General features: G+C 33.9%; 1 long non-coding RNA gene across 2 annotated transcripts in view; it reads right to left on the reverse strand.

The window, feature by feature from the left end:
• Positions 1 to 24,545, reverse strand: part of LOC146993689 (uncharacterized) — a 201,745-nt gene that overhangs the window by 138,169 nt on the left and 39,031 nt on the right. Inside the window, exon 2 of one of the 2 annotated variants that reach the window (XR_015038231.1) lies at positions 4,790 to 4,881. The exons of the other annotated variant lie outside the window; for it this stretch is intronic. This is a non-coding gene — a long non-coding RNA (uncharacterized LOC146993689). The remainder of the gene's footprint in view (positions 1 to 4,789; positions 4,882 to 24,545) is intronic. 2 annotated transcript variants of the gene reach the window in all.

The following is a 24,545-nucleotide window of genomic DNA, read 5'->3' on the forward strand; positions in this document are numbered from 1 at the left end:
GAGAATAACATAACATAGTAAGCTATCATCATGGCGGCTGGAGGTCGACTGACGTCTTTTCATATCGCCACGAGATGGCGTTTAAATAAAATAGTTCGGTTACAGTTCGTGAGTTCATGGCGTGAATAAAATAGTTCAATTACACTTAAATAGGTCTGTTACATCCTCCCCCTCTGACTTCGTAGACGTCTCGGCAAGAAGTCAGGAACTGACATTTGTCTACTTTGTGCAGCGGGCGGAGAATCAGATGGACGGGCTCCAGTTTGACGAGGAGTAGATTTTGCGTCACCAGCACCTTGTGCAACAGGTTCAGATTCGGATGGTATTACACGTTTCGGGCGTCCTCTTTTCTTTAAGGGAACCACTGGAATTACACGAGCTGAGTTTTGCTTATTTCGATCTTGATATGGTTTCAAGGCTGAAACATGATACTTGCCGAGAATTTTGTCTGGTTCATGAGGATCGGCAATATCATAAGTGGTTGGAGATCTTGTAGTCACTATCAAAGGACCATCTCTCTTGGGCATGAATTTAGCAGTTTTCTTCAGTGGACCTTTGCTGATTGGGTGGAGGGTGACCCAAACTTTATCTCCAGGAACGAATTTCGGTGTTTCTCTTCGTTTTCTGTCAGCATAACGTTTCTGTTTATCTTGATGCATTTCGACTCTTTCTCGTACCTGTTGTACATTTCTTGCAAAACGTTTCAAATATGGAGTAATTTCGGGAACAAAATTATCGTTCTCAATTACGGCTTTTATATCATGCTTTACATCATCTAAGGTTCGTAACTCTTGTGCAAATTGAAGAAAAGAAGCAGAATGTCCAGTTGAATCACATTTGGCTGTATTCAAAGCAAACCTTATTAATGGCAGTTTATCCTTCCATGACTGATGGTCGTTACCAACAAGTATTGCTAAACGTGGTTTCAGATCTCTATTCTTCCTTTCAACTGGGTTAGATTGTGGGTGATAGACAGGAGTAAGACTTTGATCAATGTTCAAGATATAGCATAGTTGTTGCATAACAGCACTAGTAAACTGGGTACCATTATCACTTATTATTTTCCTGGGTAACCCAAATCGAAGGGCGACTTCCTCCAAAAGAATAGTGGCACATTCTCTGGCCGTGGCTTCCTTTAAAGCAAATAGTTCTGTCCACTTCGTAGCACAGTCCTGCACAATAAAAATCCATTTTTCACCAGACGGTGTTTCAGGAAGGGGACCGAAAAGATCAATTGACAAGGTCTCAAAACGTTGAGCATAGACTGGAGTTTGAAGTAAGCCAGATGGCTTTTGATTAGTGGTTTCTCCCCCTACTTTGAAGACAGTGTGATATTTGTTAAGCAATGCATCAGTTGCAAGCCTTTGGGCTGTAGTTAATTGCTGTCCTTCATTTTCTCGTAGTCGGCAGTTGTTTACAACAACTGGGGTTTCTTCCAGTACTTGGGATTGATGAGGTTTCACGAAGCTATATTTTCTTCGAGGTTCATCAGAAAAGTTCCACTTATTTTCAGCAAGATTTAAAACAATTTTAGCTTTTTGAAGAAAGTCAATTCCTAACAGAGTCGAGTTATTTTTGGCATCAGGCAACACAAGGAGTGGAGTTTTGAACTCTCTGCCTTCGAGAAGAATGATTTGTTCGGTGCGAAGTACCTCTTTTTCAGATACCAAACCATCAGCGAAAGACACCTGTAGTGTTGTCTTTTCAAATACTGCATTTTGTTTTTGCAGAATATGATAGAGGGATTCACTTGCAATTGAGTGACTAGCACCAGTGTCGGCGAAAGCTGTACCGGAAACACCACCAATACTAATTGGAAATACAGCAGTCCGAGTGGAAGATAAACAGGATCGGATTTGGATAGTGCCAAAATTTGATGAATTTGAAGTCTTTGGGGGGTTACAGTCTGGACATTTAGACTTGATAAAACCAGTTTTTCCGCACCCATAGCATGTTAAAGGAGGTCGCTTTTCCTCTGTTTGTTGCTGAACACGATTTGAAAAGGTTTTATGAGTTCCCTGTATGTCACTTGTTCGATTTTCTACTTTGTGTTTGGATGGATTAGTCGGTTTGTAAGAATAGTTCCGCCTGCCAGGAAGTTCAGTTTTATAGCTCGTATTTTTAACACGTACAGCTTCATAATCATCCAATTTCTGTACTAATTCAAATGAACTCTTTATTTTTCCCCAAGTATCAATAAAATGCTCCTTAACGTCACTACTGACTCTTCTTTTAAGCTGATCCGTCAGGACCAAGTCTTTGAGTGATTCAAAGTCTGTAACATCGAGACTATGGAGCCACTCTTCGAGATAATTGTTTAATTCGTAAGTAAAATCTTTCCATAAAGACCCAGGGTGTTTTTGGTGTGTAGTAAGTTTAATTCGAAATGATTCAGCATTTAATTTGAATCTTTGTAGCAGAATCTTCTTGATGTAAGAATAATCTTCTAATTTGTCTTTTGGTTCTCTTAAAATAATTTGCGAAATGTCTATAGGCAGAAGAGGTAGGAGATGAGTGATGTAATCTATTTGTTTTATATTAACTTTCTCACATTGTCTTTCAAAAATTTACAGGTAGGTTGCAATGTCAGAAGTTCCTGTAAATTTAGGGATTAGGTGTTGAATATTTGTTCCAATAGCTGCATTTGAAGCAAAGGCGGCATAGTTAGGGTTTGAGCTAGCAGCTGCCAGGTTTAATTTTAAACGTTCCAATTCTAATAAAAGTTCTTGTTCTTTTCTTTGACGTGTCTCCAGATCGTTGCTTTCACGTTGTTTTTGTTGTCTAGTTTCGATTAAAGTTTCCAGAAGATTCCTGGTAAAAGCCTCATCATAAGTGTCAGAATTGACAATAAGATCTTTAAGATCTATTACTCGCATAGTGTCGTTTACAGTGAAACCCAGTTCTGCAGCGAGAGTTTTTAAATCCTCTTTTCGTGCTTTGGCAAGGTAAGCCATAATTATATGAGAGGTCAGGGGGGAGGGAAAATATGAAGTTGAATTTGTTGTTATTTCGATTTTATTCACAATACAGTATTTTAGAATTAATAATTATACCTTTAAGTAAAATGTATATACCCTTATTAAACAGCATGTATGAATGTAAACAATGTTACTCGTACATTTATATACCACTATTAAACAGTATTTATAATTGTAAACAATAATACTCACAAAGTTTATTATTTCGGAGTCGTAAAAATATCATAAAATGCCCTCATAAATTCAACTTGTATCAATAAACTAACATATAATAAATTGCTCAAAAATTGTTTACTACTTAGCAAAACATACAAAAACATACATAAATGTCTTACCATAAGCTTTTATATTTAAGCTGAATTCTTCGAAATCTTAATCTTAAAAAAATATTAAGCTGATTAAGCAACACACACTTAGTAACTCTTTTACTTTATTTAAATAGTCATTCGATTTTATTCATAATTATTTTCTTTCGCTTCAAGAAATATTTTCAAGACATGCATTCATTAAAGGAAAACAATCGTATTTTCTTAAAGTATTATACTATAATCATTTTCTCAAAATGTTCGTCGAAAGATAAATCAACAAGTACAATATTTTATTTTATGTAGAATAAAACATTTAATAAGGAACAACAGCACTCAAAGGAAATAAAAATAATAAAAGATTTGATGTAAACACATCATAAATCATCGCTAGTCTAAACATTTCCGCGGAGGGGGAAAACATCTGCTGCTGTATGTCAGAAGCGAAACTAATAAATTCTAATGAACAACGTCCATGAATATATTCAAACTTTAACATCAAAACATGTATTCAGTGAAACAATATTATTCACAAATTAATTTACTATGCGAATTAACATTTTAAAATAACAAATTACAATTCAAGAAATAACGTTTGGTTAACAGAAAGCTGTTTGCTTTCGTTTAATACTCTTATGTAGTATCAATAAATGAGATTTCAGTAAAGAATTTACATTTGCTTTAAGAAGCAGCTTATAATAAATAATCAGTTTAAAAGAACTTTAAACTCAGATTAAACGATAATGTAAACGAAACTTATCTTTTCCGTTGAAATTGTCCAGTTGATGATTCGATGTGCTAGCAGCACGGTATGACAATTTTAATTCCAGAATTGGTTTCCAGAATATTTGACCAGTAGTCCACACCTGAAAAGAAACTGAGCCGATCTCCAGCAACTAAAAGTTAAATTCGGGAGTAAGAGCTTGTTAAAGCCAAACAGAAATTCTAAACATTTTGTTGCGCCATTTTGGATTCAAATTTAGTTGGGCGCCAATGTGATGTAGCCGTTCCTCAATAGACACTAATGCCGGCTAGCTTTAAACGGATTTATTAACAGAGCACACAGGAACGGTTACAAAGAAAAGAAATATACATAAAAATGAAACATATACCAAATGGAACATCAAACATTGAGAATAACATAACATAGTAAGCTATCATCATGGCGGCTGGAGGTCGACTGACGTTTTTTCATATCGCCACGAGATGGCGATTAAATAGTTCGGTTACAGTTTAAATAAAATAGTTCGGTTACAGTTCGTGAGTTCATGGCGTGAATAAAATAGTTCAATTACACTTAAATAGGTCTGTTACAAAACTAGATATTTGCCAGGCAGTGTAGAAAATCAGTTAAAGTTCTTATGTTTCACTCAATGATAAATCGTGTCAGTTTTCTTAGATAACAAATGTATGAAAGTGTAACATAACATAACGTAACAGTAACGCTAAAGAAAGAAGTCAGTACATGAATGATACAAACGTTAATAAGAACTCTGGAGATTTCACCTTATCTTAGTGCAATGCTCTCCAAATTTGTAGCTTCGTGACCCACATACGTATAGTTGCAATACATCTCAACCCACTTACATGCAATTGCTCTGAAAAAGAAAAATGAATGAGGGACAGAAAAAATCTTAGAAGATAAAAGTAATAACGTTTAGATACAGCAAAACCTTGTTGTCTCAATCCTAAGAAGTTCATTTTTGAACTGTCTAATATTGAATTTCTAAAAACATAAATAACATTGGTATTGGCCATCATCTTTCTAAGACGTGTTCTAGAATTGTGGGTTGTCTAGAGAGTATAATTATTAAAAACTATTAAATAACAATTATGAATAACATTTATAACCACATAACAAAGCAAAACACGCTGAAATTTTCGCCGCCCACTCTTTGGACAACTACGTGAGCAGATTCCAAATCTTTGCTTCATTCGCAGCACAGCTTACATTAAAACTATATTCGGTTTCCTGTTATTCCACTGATTTATGGAACTGCGATAGCTGCAGCAGTCATTTGGCATAAAAGCTAGACGTAACGAATCTTTTCATCATTTTGGGTTTTTTAAAACTTACACAAATTGTGTTTGATTTATCCCCATTATGTAACACTACTCAAACATTTATTCTATTTCCTGGAAAATTATTGATTCTCAAAGGTGTTGTCATTCGACGTGGCACAAAAACTGTAACTTCTCTTTTGAATTAAATCCTTGCATTACCTAACAACCTAATTAAAGCAATATACTACTTTTTAGAAATGAACTAATGTAAATGAAACATGAAACTAATGTAATTTACAATGCATAAACTTTATATATGCAAGCATATAGCCCATTATATAATTCATTATTTCATAAACGTTTTTACCATTACTGTAATTAAATAAAAAAAATTAACACTATATGCAATGTACATTGGTACAGAAGAATAGTTTCGAGACGCCTAATATGGAGTTCGTTTATTATTTTTTATAATTATTGCATGCTTTTATTATGACCACATATATGTTCCTTATGAAATAATAATAATAGTACAATGAGCTTTCCTTTAAGCCATTTTTCAAGATGACTTTGGTCTTCCGTAGAAGTGGTCGCCTTAGTAAGATGATGTTTTGTAAGATGTTTATACTCGCAGAAATACCAATCACTTTTAGCCTGATCTTCTTAGACAGGAGATGTTTTGTACAAAGCTTATCTGTACTCCTGGTCACTTTAAGAGGTGTCGCCTTAAGGAGACATGCTCTTCGATACAATCCACTGAATATGAAATATTTTAGTTAATGCTCTTTGCAAATAATCTTAAAAGTAAAGTATGGAGTTACGGAGCAAACGAACGTCATCATTCTACTCTTTTCTAACCTTTGTTAGAGTATTTAAAAAATAACTATTTTTGAATTAACAAATATTAAAAACCTTTATAAAATAACTTGTTCAAACCTGAAGACACGCTTCGAAAAACTTCAGCTGAATTTCAGTTAAAATCGATTTTAGTTTTCTTGCCTAAAATAATGAAAAATATTCTCTCCGTAATACTTTAATTAATCGATGAAAACGAAATTTGAAAACTTCGAGATTTTTCTCCCTACGTTTCATACTTCGAGATTTGAACCGGACCAAACTACTAGTGTGCAGCTGTTCCTCCGATCGGTTACTAGTGGGTCTACTATGCAATCGATACCAAATTTTATTACATAGAAATAAACTCATAAATTATTTTATACATATTTCATGAATGATCAATCAAAATTTGTCAAAAAGGTGAGCAGGATGCACAGGAGAAAAAAATGACTCTGTAATGAGCTAGCCACCGCAGTCTTCGGATTTAAACCCCAGAAAGAATTTATATACATACTACACATTTTCGATGCTAGGATGCTAAATACAGCTGTTTGTTATGAATTAGTTTTAGTAGTTATATATCCTATTTGTTGGATTCTAAAGATTCATTTTACTAAACAGTTTCAAAAGGTTACTTTGCAAAGTCGTTAACAAAGCACATTGCTAATTAAATACAAAATTTACAGTTGCATAACGTTAGTAGATCCCGTTATGAATTAAATACAAAATTCACAGTTTTATTTAAACAGTTACAATAGAAACGATTAAAATCAGTATACTCAAATGACCAAAGTAAATGCACTTATTATAAAACTGTAGCTACGTTCAACTGAAGTTACATAACTGTTGAATAGAGAATAATAAATTTGCCTATAAGATTTGTAGAAGATAACATCTACTTTCTACTTTCTTTAAAACAAAAACAAAAAAAAACAAAAAAAAATTAGGGATGATTGAGTTAATCAACTAAATTATTAGATTAATAATATTAATATTAGATTAATAATATTAGTATTAGATTAATAACATTAGTTGTATTTTTTAGGGATATAAAAATTAGGGAAACAAAAATACAGTGATACTATTCAGTTGACATAAACACAGTATTATAAACCTTATTAAAAATATTGTTGCGTGTGCGGACGCGTCCGTAATAGCTTAAATGCACAACTCTATAAAAAGTTAATAAAATTTATTCTTATCACAAGACATATAAGAAATCGCTGGACTTTTCCCCAGAGATATTCTTACAAGTATTCACAATATCATGCACTAATAATCAGTAGAACGCAAATACGTTAAATAGAACGCAATACAACCAGTGGCTGGACTTTAAACTACTAAAAACGCAGTTCAAAGAGAAAGCTAAACAAATCGCATTAACAGTAACTAAGCAACTGAGCTGAGATTGTTCTGTCTCTAGCATTTTATATCTTTCAATCGGTCGAGAGAAATTTCTGGTAATTTCTTTGCTTCTCGGGATTTCTGGAAAACAATAAGAGGAATTACGGTTACAGCTAACATAGTAGTCAATTACATTTATTCAATTTCAATACAAATAAAAGAGATATTCAATATTCAATGTTAAATGCACGTGCTCGTATATTTTTACTTTTCGGCAGCGTGGCACGGCTCTCTTAAAACTCGTCTCTCGTTGCATTGTCCGGGGAAATAAAACAATTTTAATTATAATTCTACTAAAAATATCTAACTAAATACAAAATTCTTCGGCACGGCATTCAGCAACGCTAACCACTATACCCGTTAAACGGTTTGGGTTTATGTGATTACTTCAAAGGGCTATCTGTCTACGGGCAGGGATGCCTTCGTGGAGGACGTTCTAAGAGAAACTGACTCGTACACACGTTACACATGGGGAAACCACTAAAATGCCCATGCAGTCAATCCACTCGCGAGATTCGAACCTCCGACTGAACTACCAGTGTTCAGTGACTTCACCGCTTGGCTGCTGGTGGGCCTTTTACTAATAGATCTGTTATGATTGTTCCGTTAAAATTGTTTCAGGTGTTAAACTGGAGTTTGGGTAAGAAATATTAGACTGCAGGTTTTATATTTTTATGATTTTTATGCTTTTATTTTCTTTTATTTCTTTACTTTCCGAATTTTAAATGGGAAGCTTGTCAGAAATTACAGTGTAGAGACATTAGGTATTTCTTGGAAGCATGCAAGATGAAACATGAGCAATCGCCTTCGGCGGGAATCGAAAGACCTCTGGAATACCGGCCCAGCGTGCAGAATCACTACACCACGAAGGCACGCTAAGAAAGCGGTAGAAATACCTTATAATTGAATAACTCGAAGAAATCCGGCTGAAAACACAGCTGATTTCAAAGCAGCAAAAACACAGATATGTCTCTAACGTGGCGCCCAAAGTGAAAGTGATATACAGTAATTCGTCATCATCTAAATTTGGTCGACTGGATTTCGTGCTTCTTCCTAACTATCTTTTGAATGGGAAAGATTGTAAGGAAATCTTGCATTCCTCCATGCGTGTTCTCATTGTGCCAGGGATTAGCATACCCTGCTAGCTAACTGAAAGATCCGTATTTCAAATCCCACAAAAAGTATTGTGTTTTTTATGTTTTTTGGTTTCCAAAAATTTAATATTCTCTACATACTCTCCCAGGAGTTAGACTTAAAGTACTTTCCTCTTCAAAAGTTAATTTTTTCATTTATATTATTATTACTATTTAATTTTTAGAAACGTAAATTTTAGTTATTTTTTATTTTTATTCATTTCTTTCTCTTTTTATTTTTAATTATAAGGGGAGAAACATCGTTTTATTTTATGATCCCTCTCTTTGCAAAGCAGAGAAGCAAAAGTTCCCCTCCCCTCTCTTTGCAAAGCAGAGAAAAAAAATAGTCTTAATTAGGACTTAAACATTGTCTCTCCTCAGTTAACAGCTTATTTGGCTTTGCACACCTAAAATTTCCAGATTCATTTATGAGTTGAAAAAGGCATTTTTATTAGTAGATGAGCCGGTTTCAAACGAAATTTTAGTTTTCTAGCAATTTAAAATTCTGTACTAAGAATGAGAACTCTTTTGACGATTTTTTAAACTTTAATTAGCGACCTATATTTCCAAAGCATCGTTCTACTTTTCCTTTTATGCCAACATTTTAGCTATTTTATCACTTTTTGCGTTGTTTACGTATTGACTTCTTCTTAAGTTGTTTTTACTCTGTGGAGTGTCTTTGCACAAAACTTCATGTTTTCCGCCTGCCAGTAGAAAGGGAAAAAAAAAAAAAAAAAAGCTATGTTTTTTTTAGAAATGCTTTGTTCATCCGTTCTTTTCGAGATGTTTCTTCTCACTTTTGTGCACCTGGATATGCGTTTTGGGATTTTGTTTTTTCTGCAACCGTAAGAGTATTTTCGTGAGAAAAAACATATTTGTTTTCCTTTCCGTGAGCTCTTTAGAACGTATGTGTTGTCTTTCATTTTAGAAAATGTCTATTTTAAAAGAGGTTGTCAGTAATTTGTTTTCGTCTGCAACCATATTCGATAGGTTAACCGCATCTATCAGCTTTTATTGATGGCAATCAAATTGAAGTAGATGTTTCCTTCAGAAATGCAATATACGACAGTTTAGCTTTCTATGCCTAAAAGAATATCTTTTCTCCATGTCAATAATGGATTTTTTAATTCCTGCAAGTAATAGAGTTTTCAATTTTCGAAATGAATATCTTGTCAAAATTCAAGGTTATAGCTTAATTATATTTGCAATAAGTTAATACAAGCATTCATTCTTACGAATTACATAAGTATGCATTTGTAAATTATTTCAATTATTCTGAAAACAAATATCTAATTAGAGACTTAAAATCCTAATTACAAGCAAAATCAGGTGTCAAAACTCGCCAACAAATCAGCACAGCTCTACGGCAAGTACGATTCCCAGGAATACAGTGGTCTTGGTCTAAGTTCCCATCACTCTGTTATTGTAAACTTACCTCTTATCTAAACTGATTAAATTCTCTAAACTTCTAAATTTAATTACCCGCTTTTTAATTAAATTCACTTTACAGTCAACTCCGAATTAGCCAGGGTAACATCGCGGACGATATTCATAGTTAATTCAGAATGAGAGGATATTAAAAACATAAGAAACAGGAATCACAATATTATAATAGCAGAAAAATTAATATTCACAATTTACCTGTATTTTCAAGAAATTTAATCCAAGCAATAAGTTCATTGGGTAAATTAAATTAGTATTCGAAGCAAAAAGAACACACTGTAAATACGGAATACATTAGAAATGAAGAAAGTATGACAGAAAAGGGCATTTAAGTATAATAATTTTTATAAGAGGGTTCGAAAACATCACTGAATTCAAATTCGCATAAAATAAGCCTTTGAGATCTTTTTATTGTACAATATTTTTATATTTCCACATTGCATACAATTAAATACGGTATATTTATGAATAAAAATAATTCCGAGATATTATATTATCTGCTATCCACATTGCTATTCTACATACTCTAATTTTTCTGTTCGTGTTTTCCACAGACAGCTTTAGTTTATAATGAGAGTTGGTAAGAACAATTTTTCCATATTTTTTTAAATAAATAATAAAAATACGCAATTAAAGGAGCTTAACCCTTTTTATACAAGGCTTGGTTAATAATTAAAAAAAACCTTAACAGTAAGATAGCTTTTGAGGGATATAATATCTGCCATTCTTCGACGGCATATAAATAGAAAACGTTCAATTAATATATTTAGAAAATATTAAGAAGCTCATATTGTTTTTGAATCACTTAGTTAGAATGAGAAGCAATGTAATATTATAATTTAGAAGATAACAGAAAGATGTATCGCAGCATTTATTAAGAAGAGTTTTCTATTTCGCCGGGACATGGTACATGAATTTATTCATCCATTGGAGGAGAAAAAAACTTATCTGAAATGTATTTCAAAAGCATTTAGTCAAAAATTATAAAAAATAACTTTACGATAAGAAATGGAGCAGTGCAAATATCATTATGTCTTCCTAGTAAATGGCTGTCCCAAAACAAATTAAATCTTTTCGAAAATAGATTGGGAAATTCACGTTTAGTGGATTTAAACTATAAGTAACTTTCATGGCAAAATGATTTGAATCAACTTTAACCAAGTACAGAATGCGATGAGTCATGTTTTTACTTTAGTTCAAATTCCTAGTTGGTCTCGGAGCGAATCTGACTCCCAAAGATAATTTTGAACATATTTTTAAGACTGGGTTATCAGAGGATTTCAGGAGCAGTGGAACGTTTACACTGGGAAAACAAATGTCACTCAGACATCTGGCGGGGGGGGAAGTAAACATAGTGTCTTGTTCTCCGTAACAAAAGTAATAGAATTATAAAACGAGATGCAGGGATTAAATGGCTTTAGAAGGAGGGAAGGGATTTTTAAAAGATTCTAAAATTCAGAAAAAACATCTTTCCATGTGCTTCTAAAAAGAAACACTAAATAATACGGGGCAAGTAAAATAAAAATATTAGAAGTTCCTGGAATAAATTTATCATAATGAATAGGGAATTAATGGAAGAACCGAGTTCTGTTTCCTTAAAATGCATTGCAAAGTGTGCAGAATGTTAACATAAGCAAAAGCTTTGGTAGAAAAATTGAGTAATCTATACAAGTAAATACAAGATAAAAGTTTCTAGTCGTTAAAAATTATGTCACTAAAATTGTTTATGTGAACTTTATACTTCGGTATGATTAAATGTTTAGATTACCTTTGGATAGATACTGAATCATTTGGGAAACAATGACTCGCCAAGTAAATGTAAATGTAATGACTCGCCAAGTAAATGTAAATGTAATGACTCGCCAAGTAAATGTAAAAAAAAAAAAAAGTGTTTAATTGATGTATATTTAATGTTAGCGAAAAATCATTTGTAAATGTTGTTGGCACAGTTATCATTCAAAGATTGTAATTTAAATGTAATTTTTTTCGTTAATTTAGTTTAGAACTACATTTTAATTTCGTGTGTTTTTAAGAGTAATAAAACTAAGAAAAAGATTTGACGATTGTTTTAAATAAGCTTTTCAGTCAGAAATTTAAACATAAATCCGATTCGATTCGTCGACAATTTGCCATTTTTCATTCCAAATGGCAATGCCTTTATTTTTTATCTTATTTAAATAATGACTTTTTAATATTTGTTTAAATACTCGTAATTCTATCTTGGCATCAGTATCAATATCTATTTCCTGAAAAGTTTTCTTAAAGCCTTTTGATTATTATTTAAAGTTTCAAGTATGGTATTATGCGTTCCTAATGGTTCTTCTATCCAAAATATACTTAGCTCTAAACTGAAAATACAAAACTTTGGTCAAACCTTTGATACAATAACTCTGAGGCTCTTAGAAACAGGTTATACAAATTTTTAGCCCCGTGCGTACATAAGTCGGCTAATTATTATTCAAATAATTTAAGAACCAGTTCGCTGCATTAATGCAAAGCGAATTTGTAAATTTACATGCAGAACTTTCATATCAGTTCATTTTGTAAGCTGAAAAAATACACTAAATAAAATAGCAATACTGAAAAGACACTAAATATTTAACTGAGAGTTGGAAAGAGAGTAGAAAATACTAAATATAAAAACAATCACTGCATATTTTCCTTTGAAAAATTAATTTCTGTAAATAGGAAAATAAATTAAACGTGAGACCGCTAGAGAGACAGATTATGTTATTAATTATGAATTCTTATGTATTTGTGTTAAAATTTGTTCTGCTTATATGTATATAACTTTATGTGTGTGTGTGTTTAAATTTACGTAAATTTATATAATTATTCAAACTTTGTAAACAGCTCTGGTCCATAGCGTTAGTTTTCAATTTCTTTTTTTAAAACGGATGGTCGAATACTTGCAGCTTAAAGCATTCGCCACGAACGGCCGAATCTATCCAATGTTTAGTAGTCTGATCACTGAGATTATTGCTCAGGGTGCAAGCAGGATATATAAAAAATAACCAAGATTTACGCGGGTTTCAAACCCGCATTCTGCAATTTGAACGAGCTACCAGTTCCGCTAGCCACGAGGCCGTCCAATACGATGATTTCAAAACCATGATGAGTAACATGAAGTCAATTTGACGGCGTATTGGGATATATCTAACAAACTGGCGACATGTTTTTTTTAATATGGGGCGCCTTTGTGGTGGTTTTATTATTTCTATAACCAATATAGAATGTGGATAAAGAAAGTTGTAGATTCCTACAACTCCTCCATTTCCTACACAGAGTTTCACATAAAGATACCATAAACTCTGCAAGGCGAGATTCACCATTCAAAGTACGTAAAAAATTACCTATAAACCACACCTCTAAGACGATATAGTTTTTCAGAAAATTGCGAAAGGAACGTATGACGTCATTTATGTAATTTACTATTTAGAACAGGAAATTCAAAGTTGGTTTCTCTCTTCTAATTTGCCTTGTAACCATGGTAACAACAGCTGGGGAAGAGAATCGAGTTCTCTAATTTGCAAAAACCCCTTGAACATTACGTTTACATGAGAAGGTGTTCAAAATGACTACCATGTATACCAAGATATGCCTGCGTGTGTCATGGAATGGCTGATTAATCATAATCCAGCTGCGTGGTGTTAATAGAAACCTGAATGCAGCGCAAAGAGAAGCAATTAAGTCTTTGTTTATAGTAAGTGTCGCTTTAATCAATATAATGGTTACAGATGTTGTCTAAAATATAGTTTGGCACACACACAAATCCCAGAGAAGGTGTGGATGTTTGTAAATGCATAGTATCTGTATGGCACGTGACCACTTAAAATATTAACCAGCCACAAATCGAATGGTTTGGTGATAGATGGGTGGGAGATTCTTGGATCCGTCCAACAGATTGCTTATCATCAAAATTGTGCGGATCTGTACAGTTTGTGCATAGGGAGTATAAAACCATTGGTTATGTTTTGATGTTCCACCCACTTCTTCCTGTCCTTTCTATGGTGAGTAGGTTTCGATACACCAGTTTCTTCAGGCAGGCTCACAGAAAGAAATCCAAAGGAATTAGGTTTAGCGATTACGGTGGACATGCAGTAAGACCTCCACGTTCAGTCCATGGACCGTAATATTTCTTATTTAGACAATCACATACAGAACTTAGATACGCTAGAGTTTTTTGTCATTCTGGAACCACAGGGAGGGGGCTACATAATACCGGTAACAGTATGACATCGAGGAAGTTAGTTAATATATCACGGAACTTATATAAACATGTAAGCTATTTCCCATACACAAGATATGACACTCACACGTTTTCTTTCACATTCGTCATTTTTCGTCACATTATTTCTTTCATATTGTCTTGAAAGCTATAGTTCATAGAGGTATGGCTCTTCGGTCATTTCATACACCCGAGAACAGAATTCGCCCTGCAGAGTTTATGTTACCCTGACTAGACACTCTGTATAAGAGAGTATGTTGCGTAGCTTGAATGTCCTGCTGACTTCTTATTTCTATGAAGGAACAGTAGAGTATTTGTCTCCTCGTGCTGATTTATTTCGAATGGGTTCTCCGAGTAATTTTGATTTTGGTGCTTTGAGATGCAGTGTATATTTTTTAGCAGAAGTAACGGGATTTACTGATGATAGAAGACATTTCAATTTCATCAGAAACATCGAAGTTACTTGGCATTCTTTTGGGCTCACTTCACTGTTTTAAACATTTACTCGTGGTCTTCCTGTTATCAGAGTATAAGAGTATGCATTGTTACAAATATTAGAAACAAGACTGTAGATTTAATTCTGGAAAGATTTTATTTTTGAGAGAATTTATTTTAATTCCATTATTGTCTTCACACTTACTATAAATAAAGGAATATATTATGGCACACCTATATTCGTGCATTCACGTATGTAAGTAGCATATATGTAACATTTGCAAGAATAAAATGGAATATTGCGTCCCGTGATAATGTGGCACACGCATATCTAATAGAAATGCTATCTGGCGAGTTTATGAGCGTGTTGTTCGGAACAGTCAGAAGCGTTCCGCATTTATTTCGCGTTGTAACATCATAATAGCTGAATGTTGAATCCTGATATAATGAACTTCGAGGGAATGGAAGATTGGCTTCCCATACCAATCCGATTTAAAAAAATGCATTATCTCACAAAAACATGTCAAATTTAAATGAGGAATTAAAAAAACTGATTAACGTTGTCACAGTTATCAAAACAAGTTAATAAAAAATATAATTAAAAACCATATTAAGATTTAATTGCAATTATTTTTACGCGCAGTTACTACTTTTTTTTTTTTTTTTTTTTTTTTCCAAAGTGTTTAGCAATTTCATTAGCTTTTGGCTGAAGAAGGAATTATTTAGATATCGGCAGACAGTGGATTATTTAATTAGTGACCCACTTAGGCAGTGCTTTTTCAGCATGCCTATGCTCCACATTTCTCAATGTTTTCCTGGTATCCAAATGTTTTCTATGAGCATATATTAAAGTCTCAATTTTTTCATGTGGTACCACCTACTGTAGATTTGAATAAACCATATTTCAGGCAGACATTGATTTGGCTGCATTCATTCCGCACTTTTTGAATAATATTTACCTTAGCTTCATTGCAGAAGCTTTACATTTATAACTCGCCAGACGTATGAATTTTGACACGAAACAAGAGTGCAGTCTTCTGGAAAATATGAAAAAGGAATTTAGTTTCGTCAACTAAGTGTCGTATGCAATGTCCCGTTAGAGCACAGTCATTTTTCACAAGCTATATATATTGAAAAACAAAGATTCAACAACTTTGCAGAGACATTACATTTTTTTTTTTTTTTTTTGAAACAGGAGATGTGAAAAATGAGCAACGCCTTCGCCGGGAATCGAATCACAGACCTCTGGATACGCGCCCAGCGTGTAGACCACTACATCACGAAGGCACGCTAAGAAGGCGGGAGAAATACCTTATATCCCCCTTTTGAAGGGCGACTGAGTTTTTAGGGCACCCAATCGCAAAATCCTGGGTGTGGAGAATCATCATCCATCATCCATTTAGTTTGGGCGCCACTGTACAGACATTAGGCAATTTTTGGAAGCAGGAGTCATGAAAATGAGCAACGCCTTCGCCTGGAATCGAACCGCGGACCTCTGGAATACACTTCCAGCGTGCAGACCACCACACCACGAAGGCATGCCAAGGAGGTTGGAATCTTATATACGCCTCTTTTTAAAGGGTGACTGGTGTTTTAGGGGACCCAATCGCCAAATCCTGGGTGTGGAGAATCATCATTTAACATCCTTTTAGTTCGCGTGCCACTGTAGAGAAAAAAATATTTTGGAAGCAGGAGATGTGAAAAATAAGCAACGCCTTCGCCGGAAATCGAACCATGGACCTCTGGATACGCGCCCAACGTGCAGACCACTACACCACGAAGGGACGCTAAGAAGGCGGGAGAAATACCTTATAACCTTTATAAAGAATATCTTATATTTTGCAAAGATCTAAAGAACGCAAAACCCCTATTTGGAGGATAGAACTTGAAAAGCATTTATACTCAAACAAAACAAACCGATGAGGATCAAACTTTTCATTTCCTAAGAAATGACTCAACTGTAAAAGTGTAAGATTATGATATGTTTAAGAGATAAGATATGTTTACTGTATCCTTGTTTCCCTAGAGTTTATTGTTAAACTGTCTCGCATAGCCTTTGTTTAGAACACAAAGTGAGAGTGAAGACAGATGAAAAATAGTATAATTTTTTTTCCTTTCACTAATGGAACGTGCATCTTATTTCCTCAACATTGTTAATTTAGGTTAGTAATTTTTTTTTAAAGGAAGTTCGCTAGAACAGCATAAAATAACATTAAGGAAACTGGACGAAACGAAAAGGCGTTACAGCAGGATTCGACTGTACAGCAAAATTTCGTTTAAAAAACTAAAAAATATGCATAATTATGATTAACCATTCTGAAGTGATAAAATCAATCCAAAGTATTCCTTCGAACAATCCTCTAATTACTCACACTTTTCTAAAATGAACGTTGCTGAGAAAATTAATTAAATGACAATAAGTTCGTCTTAAGATTAGGTTCAATTATGTTTATAAACCTGTTTTTCCCGCATTACCTTTATAAGTCCGATAGTTACAACATATTTGATAATTCGGCATTACAAAATCCAGAAAATCTCGCATTGTCGAAGGTTTATGCCTTAATTCGTAGGACCGACAATTAACCTCCTCATTCCTAATCCCACGGAAAAGCGTCATCTGTTTACGCCAAGCTCGCGAAAACAAAGATCAGTATGGGGAATTGTTATCCGATATATACTCCCATCATCTATTTAATGGACGTGCTTTAGCGCGTGCGGCCCCCTTGTTTACGCTTTCGGAGAGATAGAACTTGGCCTCTGATTGGTCGTCGTCGGTCAATAAACCGCGAACCGGGTCACAAGGCGCAGGTAAATGGTTTGTTTACTCGCACGAGAGGACGGATCAAAAACAAGGACCCATTTCGTTTGGGGACTGTTATCGGCCCGGCAATTCGCTGACGCTAACTTTCTGAACTCTTTTTGAAGTCGTTTATTCTCCCACTTGCGATGCAATCTGCTAAAAAACTGCAATAGCCGAAAGTGGAAAGTCATTAGAAAAGAGAAAAACAGTCTCTTTTATTTTCTTCGCTTAGTCTCATCTGATTCGTCGACAGATTGCAGTGTGACTATTTTTTAGCTATGCCTAGCATTTTCGTTTGACATGTTGTTCTCTGTTTATGCCAAAATATCGTATTTCCCCAATATATTTTGATGTTATAAAGTAGAAATATGGTTGCCTGGCAACAGCATTTGACCACGAATCAAAGAGGCACTCTTATTGGTGCATTGGTTAGCCGGTAGTCCGTGATATCCCATTTCAACCTTTCCCTCCTCAGACTTACGTGAAATGGTAGGGAATTTCGTGATTTTTCTGGCTTTTTCCTTCTACATATTTTTGGTTTACAACATTAAAAATCCCGCCATTTCAGTCTTTTTCTCTGTTCTCCTATTTAGTGTAATCGATGGGGTATATATTTTTTTTTAGTCCAAAGGGGCTTTGTCCCTGATGGACTATTGTGGCGAATCGCTTTTCAAATTGTTGCCACCAAATATTAGAGTCCTGCATTATATTTGAAGGAATTAAATAATTAAAAATCTCCATAAATGTATGCATATGTCTCGCATTGTGATAAAACAACGGTACAAAGAGCCATCGAATTTTGAATGGCGTAATCCTCCTACGAATATGGGCATGTGAAACACCAAATTTGAAATTTGGAATTTGTTTTATTATCGATTTCATATTTTGTAAAACTTTAACGACTTTTTGAGTAATAAATTCAGCGATTTAAAAGCGAGCAATGGCAACAATCTACGAACCGGGGGGGGGGGACCTTTTTATCTCCAGCGCGCGGAACTGTGAATCGGAAATTCTAAAGATATGCTCATTTTAAAATTATTTTGCGACATTGCTATTGAACTGAATTTTATGGTTTAAGCACAAAGAACATGTATTTAATAAATAAAGGTAACACACAAAACGTTAAAAAAAAACGCCCTTTAGACGTAATTTAAAATCTGAGACCCTTCAGATTCCCCCCCCCCTGGGGGGAGCAGGTGTTCAAAGAATAAAGCTGGACGAAATAATAACTGGTTCTTTATCCTGTGTTATTCTTTATAAAAAGGTTTCATATTTTCCCTATTAGATACTAACGCCAGTAACATTAAGCTATATCGAAACAGTGTCTAAACTTAAAGTTTAAAGAGCACAGTGCCATTGTGACATTACTTTATACATACATCATTGTCACTTCCCTCTTACCCGCCCCATAATAAGAAGATGAAATGGGAGAATTTTGAGAAAAGTTTTTTCTGGGAAAGCTCGAAGTGGAACATAATCTCGATCTTGGCTCCCAACCGGGTTCGAATCGCAGAGAAGGCTTAGATGTTTTGTAAATATATATAATTGCATGATACTTAAAATGCCGTGGAACTTTTCACTTCCCGAGGGACTGATAGTAAATGAAGACGAGAAGGAGTCGAAGAAATTCTTATTGTCATCTGTGAAGGAGCCCAAGGCCTTTGCCGGTGTCAACTCTCCCTCTTGTTCACGATGAATTCGCAGATCTGAGCTGGCTAATGCATATATTAGATGGGTTAATAAATAAAAAAGATATGAAGAACAAGGCACTATGTCAATATTCCCTGTAATACGATCACAGAAAAATAAATAAAATTCCTTTTTACGATCATAGCATAACTGAACTTACATTTAGATCAACAATATGCAACTTTGTGTATAATACTTAATATTCTAGTGTTGTGATCCTGGATCAATACTGAACCTATGTGCATAATAGTTAATATTCTAGAGTAACATATATGTTCTTAATATATATATCTTCGTAATGTAGTATGATCTTAAATCCATTTAGTGTGAATACAAGTTATTATTACTTGCGCAATTGCTGCAAAGTTAGTTAATAATAATTTATTTCCTAAACAGTATTGATTAATTGATTATATTATCTCCTAAGTTTAATTAAAGTAGAATTATTTTAATAGTGTGCATCCATACTGGTAAGTTATATTTTGAAAGATGTTTTGAAGTAATTTGAAAGCAAAATGTTAATAATGTCTTAACGGGGACTGGAGTTAAATCATCACGAAGAATAATATTTCAATTGTAAAAGGAAAAATTAAAACATGTAATCATTGTCATTGATCGGAAATTAGTTGACTTTTCAAGGGAAACAAACCAACTCCCGTTCAATGAACAATAATTGATAAAAATACGTAAATACGAAAGTGTTTCGTCTTTACTCGAGTTATAAGTTAAAGCCAAACGGCAATTCTAGTCAGGCCAAATATTTCCGCGAATAGTAGGAATTATGAACCAATGCTGATACTCAAAGAACTTATTCTTATGAAGCATTTTAGTCAATTCAATTTGGAGTAAAAATCAATTACTGTAGAGAAATCCTATAAAACTCGAGTAACCGTCCCCGACACTTTCATGTTTATGCATTTGAGTACTATAAAATTTGTAGAAATTAAACATTGGAAATTGTCATTATGAAATCGAATTCAAAGTAAAGTTGAAATAAACATAGAAGATTACAAAATAACATAAATAATGCAAACTTTGTAAAAACAAATCAAAGAAAATATAAAAAATAATATAAAAATAATATAGAAAATAATATAAATAAGATCAGTGAATGTACATGAAGATATAAAGGCCAGAAAAGGTATTAAGTAACTTACATTCTTTCTAGTGGGGGAGTTGGCAAAGTGTTCTCTTCGTTTCTGACTCAGAAGTGTAGGGTGTCCGAAAATTCTTAGCGGCAGTAGGGGCTTTGAATAATATCAGTCGGTAAGACTTGGGTGAAGTAATTTATGGTAGTGGGTGGGACTTGGAATTCTTGAGGGATGTATTTTGTGGAGTTCTTATCTGAGAGATACCGTCTGTTAAGATTTTTTTGAAAATACTAGTGAATGGAAATTAATTAATTTCTGGCTAATTGTCGTGTCGCAATGATTAAGAATTTAAGAAAGGAAAAAGGCATTTTCACTGTCCAAGAACTAATAGACAGCAAAATATTCCTGCGTCGCTGGACATAAGAATATTACATTAAGCATAATTGCACATCGATATTATAACAATCATTCCAACGTAAAACAAAAGAGGAAAAGAGTTAAAACGTAAAACGCAGAAATAATGCGGTAAATAAAATAAAAAAAATCTTTTATTGATATAAAATATCTTTTATTGAACAGTTGAGAAATATGGTGCATATCAATAATTTTATAAACAAAAGTTTTTAAATAATCTTCAAACAAATATACGTTTGTTTGAAGTCAAAACACCTCAACTTATATTTTCATATGTTGAGTTATTCTGTGTTATAAACCAGTTGTAACAATATTGAATAGCTTGCTATTAAAATTCTCAGCCTAATTTTGGAATTTAATTTCGTAAATTCGAGTTGCCTTTAACTTTTCTCTTTACAATATTTTACGGTACTTACGTATTAATGCAACCACCTTGGCGTAGTTTGACGACTTTTACAGATGAAAAGGTAAAAGTTACTTATTGTGGATGCAAATTGGTAGTTTCCACGCCTTTTTAGAAGGATTCCTAACCTACCTATATATAAACCTATATATAACTACCTATACATAAAATTATAGGCAGATAGGGGGAAATTCGCCCACACTTTCACGTTGAGGAAAGGAAGGAAAAGGATAATCCTTTTGATTTTGATCAGCTGAGTACTTCCACGCCACTCAATTTTTGTTCTCTTCGCCTTCTCTAATACAAGATTGCGAGAATTCTGTTTTATTTTTGCATTAATTTTCTTTTAAAGTGTTTCCTTTTTTAAGTTATTGATTCAACTGTTGGCATTTACATGTTATTGCAACAACAGAAGTCGCCAGACTTTCAGAATGCCCCAAACTCTGGCAATTGTACGAATAACCATTCTTCAAGCAACTATGCTTATAATAATCCTCCAGTCAAGCAACGCAGCCATTTTTATATGCGTTCTTTTTTACTGTATTCCAAATTTCAAAGGCTTTTATAAACAAATCGCGATATTTTTCTCCTGAATTTTAAAATGTACCCTTGTGGAATTTATTAGTAGAGGAAGAAACTGCGGTAAAATTTCTACAGGAATACAGAATTCGGATACAAAGTCTATAAAGGGAACAACGAGGAGCGTTTGGCAGATAGCTGGTGTTGCCGAGCTTTGCGCGATACGGAGTCTCTGCTGATGATAGTTGAGTACTTAAAAGAATAGCGAAAGAAAAAAGGCAGAAAGATTTGGAGAAGAATGTATTTTATTTTTTTAATGTATCGTGTTATCCTTATTTAATAATTAAAATTTTTGTTTTACGTTAAAGTATATTTCTTTTTCATATATTGATGAAGTTTGCTGACTTACAATAAATTTCGATACTTAGGGAATCTTTTTAAAAAAAGTTGCGAAAGCCACCAACTCGCACCCGATAAGTAATTTTTACCTTTTCATCTGCAAAAAAATAGCCCATTTGCGCCAAAGTGATTGCGAAAATACGTAAAGTATTCAACTGTTCTTAATTTGTGCCTTGTTGTTAGACAGCCTGCCACATTGGTTAATATTAATGCTATGTATTAAGGTTACCATAAATCCCGAATTTACAGGGATAGTTCGAATTTTCAATCCCTGTCCCGATTATTTACAACTTGTTTTTCGTTCCCAAATGTATAGCATTTGTACCAAATTGTTCCGAAGAACAGTAGTGTGAGACCGTTAAAGTTTAAATGCATATATTTATTTCATTATTTTTATTTACCTCTAGGTAGATTGCAAACTGAGAATACAAGCATAAATTAAGAGACGCGGGTCATACCAACCCCATAAACAGGGAAATTCCCATCTAGCATTTACCTTAGAAAAATTTTGTAGTGGGGGAATTCTGTTTCTCATTCTCATATTTCTTTCCCCAACCCCCCAATATACACGGAATCTTTGCTCACAGCTCACAGCTGCAGTTCAGACTTTCACTCACAGCACTGCATTTTTTAATTGATATATTAATTCGCTTGTGATTTGAATTTATAATATATACATATATTTTTTAATTATAAACAGTGCAAACGGTAGTATGTATCATACCCTTAAACATTTTACACGGCATCTAAAAGTAATTTCGTCATTTGTTGAAATTTCATTGTAGATATAGCCATTTAAAATCATTTTTCTTTTGTCACGTTTAGACCGTAAAATTTTTACTCCATCGTCATTGATTTCGCATGAAGATGTTAACAATTTTTTTAAATCTGCCGAAACGATGGCGTGTAATGACGTTTCCCGTTTGATAAAGACATGTTTTTGTTTAATTATCAACATGCATGCTGAGGGTAGGTTTTACAGCAGTTAAATTTAATTTATTACTCATTTTTACCATTGATTTTTTTCGTAATATGTTTAAAAAAGTAAGAAACTGTACATTTAACGAAGACCTACAGAAGAAATACGCGTTTATTGAAAAATTATAAGCACTTCCGATGTACGGTGCAATACGTATTCTTCAAAATTTTCAATAAGCAGTAGTAAATGGGTGATAAGGAAGAAGAATTAGTTACAGTAGCATGTACTTTTGCATACTATACTGACCATACCAGCCGATACATCTACTCCATCTTTCCCGTGGTGTCTCCAAGAGGCTCAAAACAGACTTCTATGTACAACAAGCTTTCACAAATCACAGATTTCCCGCCTACCTCAGCAGATTCATCAAAGCGTCAAATGCGCCTGCGGTGCTTCACCTTCTTCAGCAGACGTCTCACATTACATCCACGACTGTCCACTCACTCCTCCCATCACAGCCTCCCTTCCTCAGCCACAGGGATGACATAGCTCTAAGATCTTCAGGATTACTAAGGACAGCGGGGAGTCAGAACCATCATAGAGTATGTCTATTCTAAGAGAAGCATAATCATAGCAGATAACCAGGTCTAGGCATCTGACGAAATGTAAAGGCAGCAAGCCTCCATTCATGTATATATGTAAATATCTCTAAACTAACTAACCATTTTTGCTAATCTTATACTAACATACCCAAAACAATGTAAATCGGAGCACCCAAGAAAAGTAATACAATAATGTTAAACCTGCTTATAATAAGACTGAAAAGATAACCAACCAAAAAAAGGTTGCTAGTGCAACGATCAGGATAACATGACTGATCTGACTGCGCGAACCAAGACCGAAGTAATAATACTAAATGTTTTAAGAGCTTTGCACAATGATCAGAAAAAATATTCATTTGTTTCAATCTTAACTGATGCGTCCAATTACAAGGAAATAATTTTTTTCCAATACTTGTTAGATTTATAAATTGGAGTTATGGAGCTATAGTAAACATTTTAGAATTTAAACACTTACCTGGTGGAAACCCGATATTGTCAGCAATTATTTAACTACTTGTCTTGTAGAAAATAATTTAAAAGAAAAAGGTTATTGGTCTTTGTGCCGATAATACGAATTCCAACTTTGAAGGAGCAGATAGAAGTGGAGAAAATAATGCTTTTGTTAAACTGAAACGAAATCTTAACCATGATTTAACTCGAGTCGGATGTGCAGCGCATATTATACATGACACCATAAGACCATCTAATGATGTTTTGCCAGTTGATACAGGGATTTTTTTTTTTCTAAGATATACTGGAAATCTTATACTGTTAGAGTAGAAACATTGAAAAGTTTCTGCAACTTCGTAGAAAGCGATTTTTAATGATACTAGGGTATCCACAAACAAGATGGTTTGCATTGCTTTCCGCCACTGAAAAGGTACTTCAAATGTTTACCACTGAAGGCTTATTTTCAAACTCAAGAAAGGTGTCCCATGCTTA

Source organism: Stegodyphus dumicola, chromosome 12, assembly GCF_044657685.1.
Source record: "Stegodyphus dumicola isolate Sdum_Otavi_A_Nest chromosome 12, ASM4465768v1".
In the NCBI taxonomy this organism is placed as follows: Eukaryota; Metazoa; Arthropoda; class Arachnida; order Araneae; family Eresidae; genus Stegodyphus; species Stegodyphus dumicola.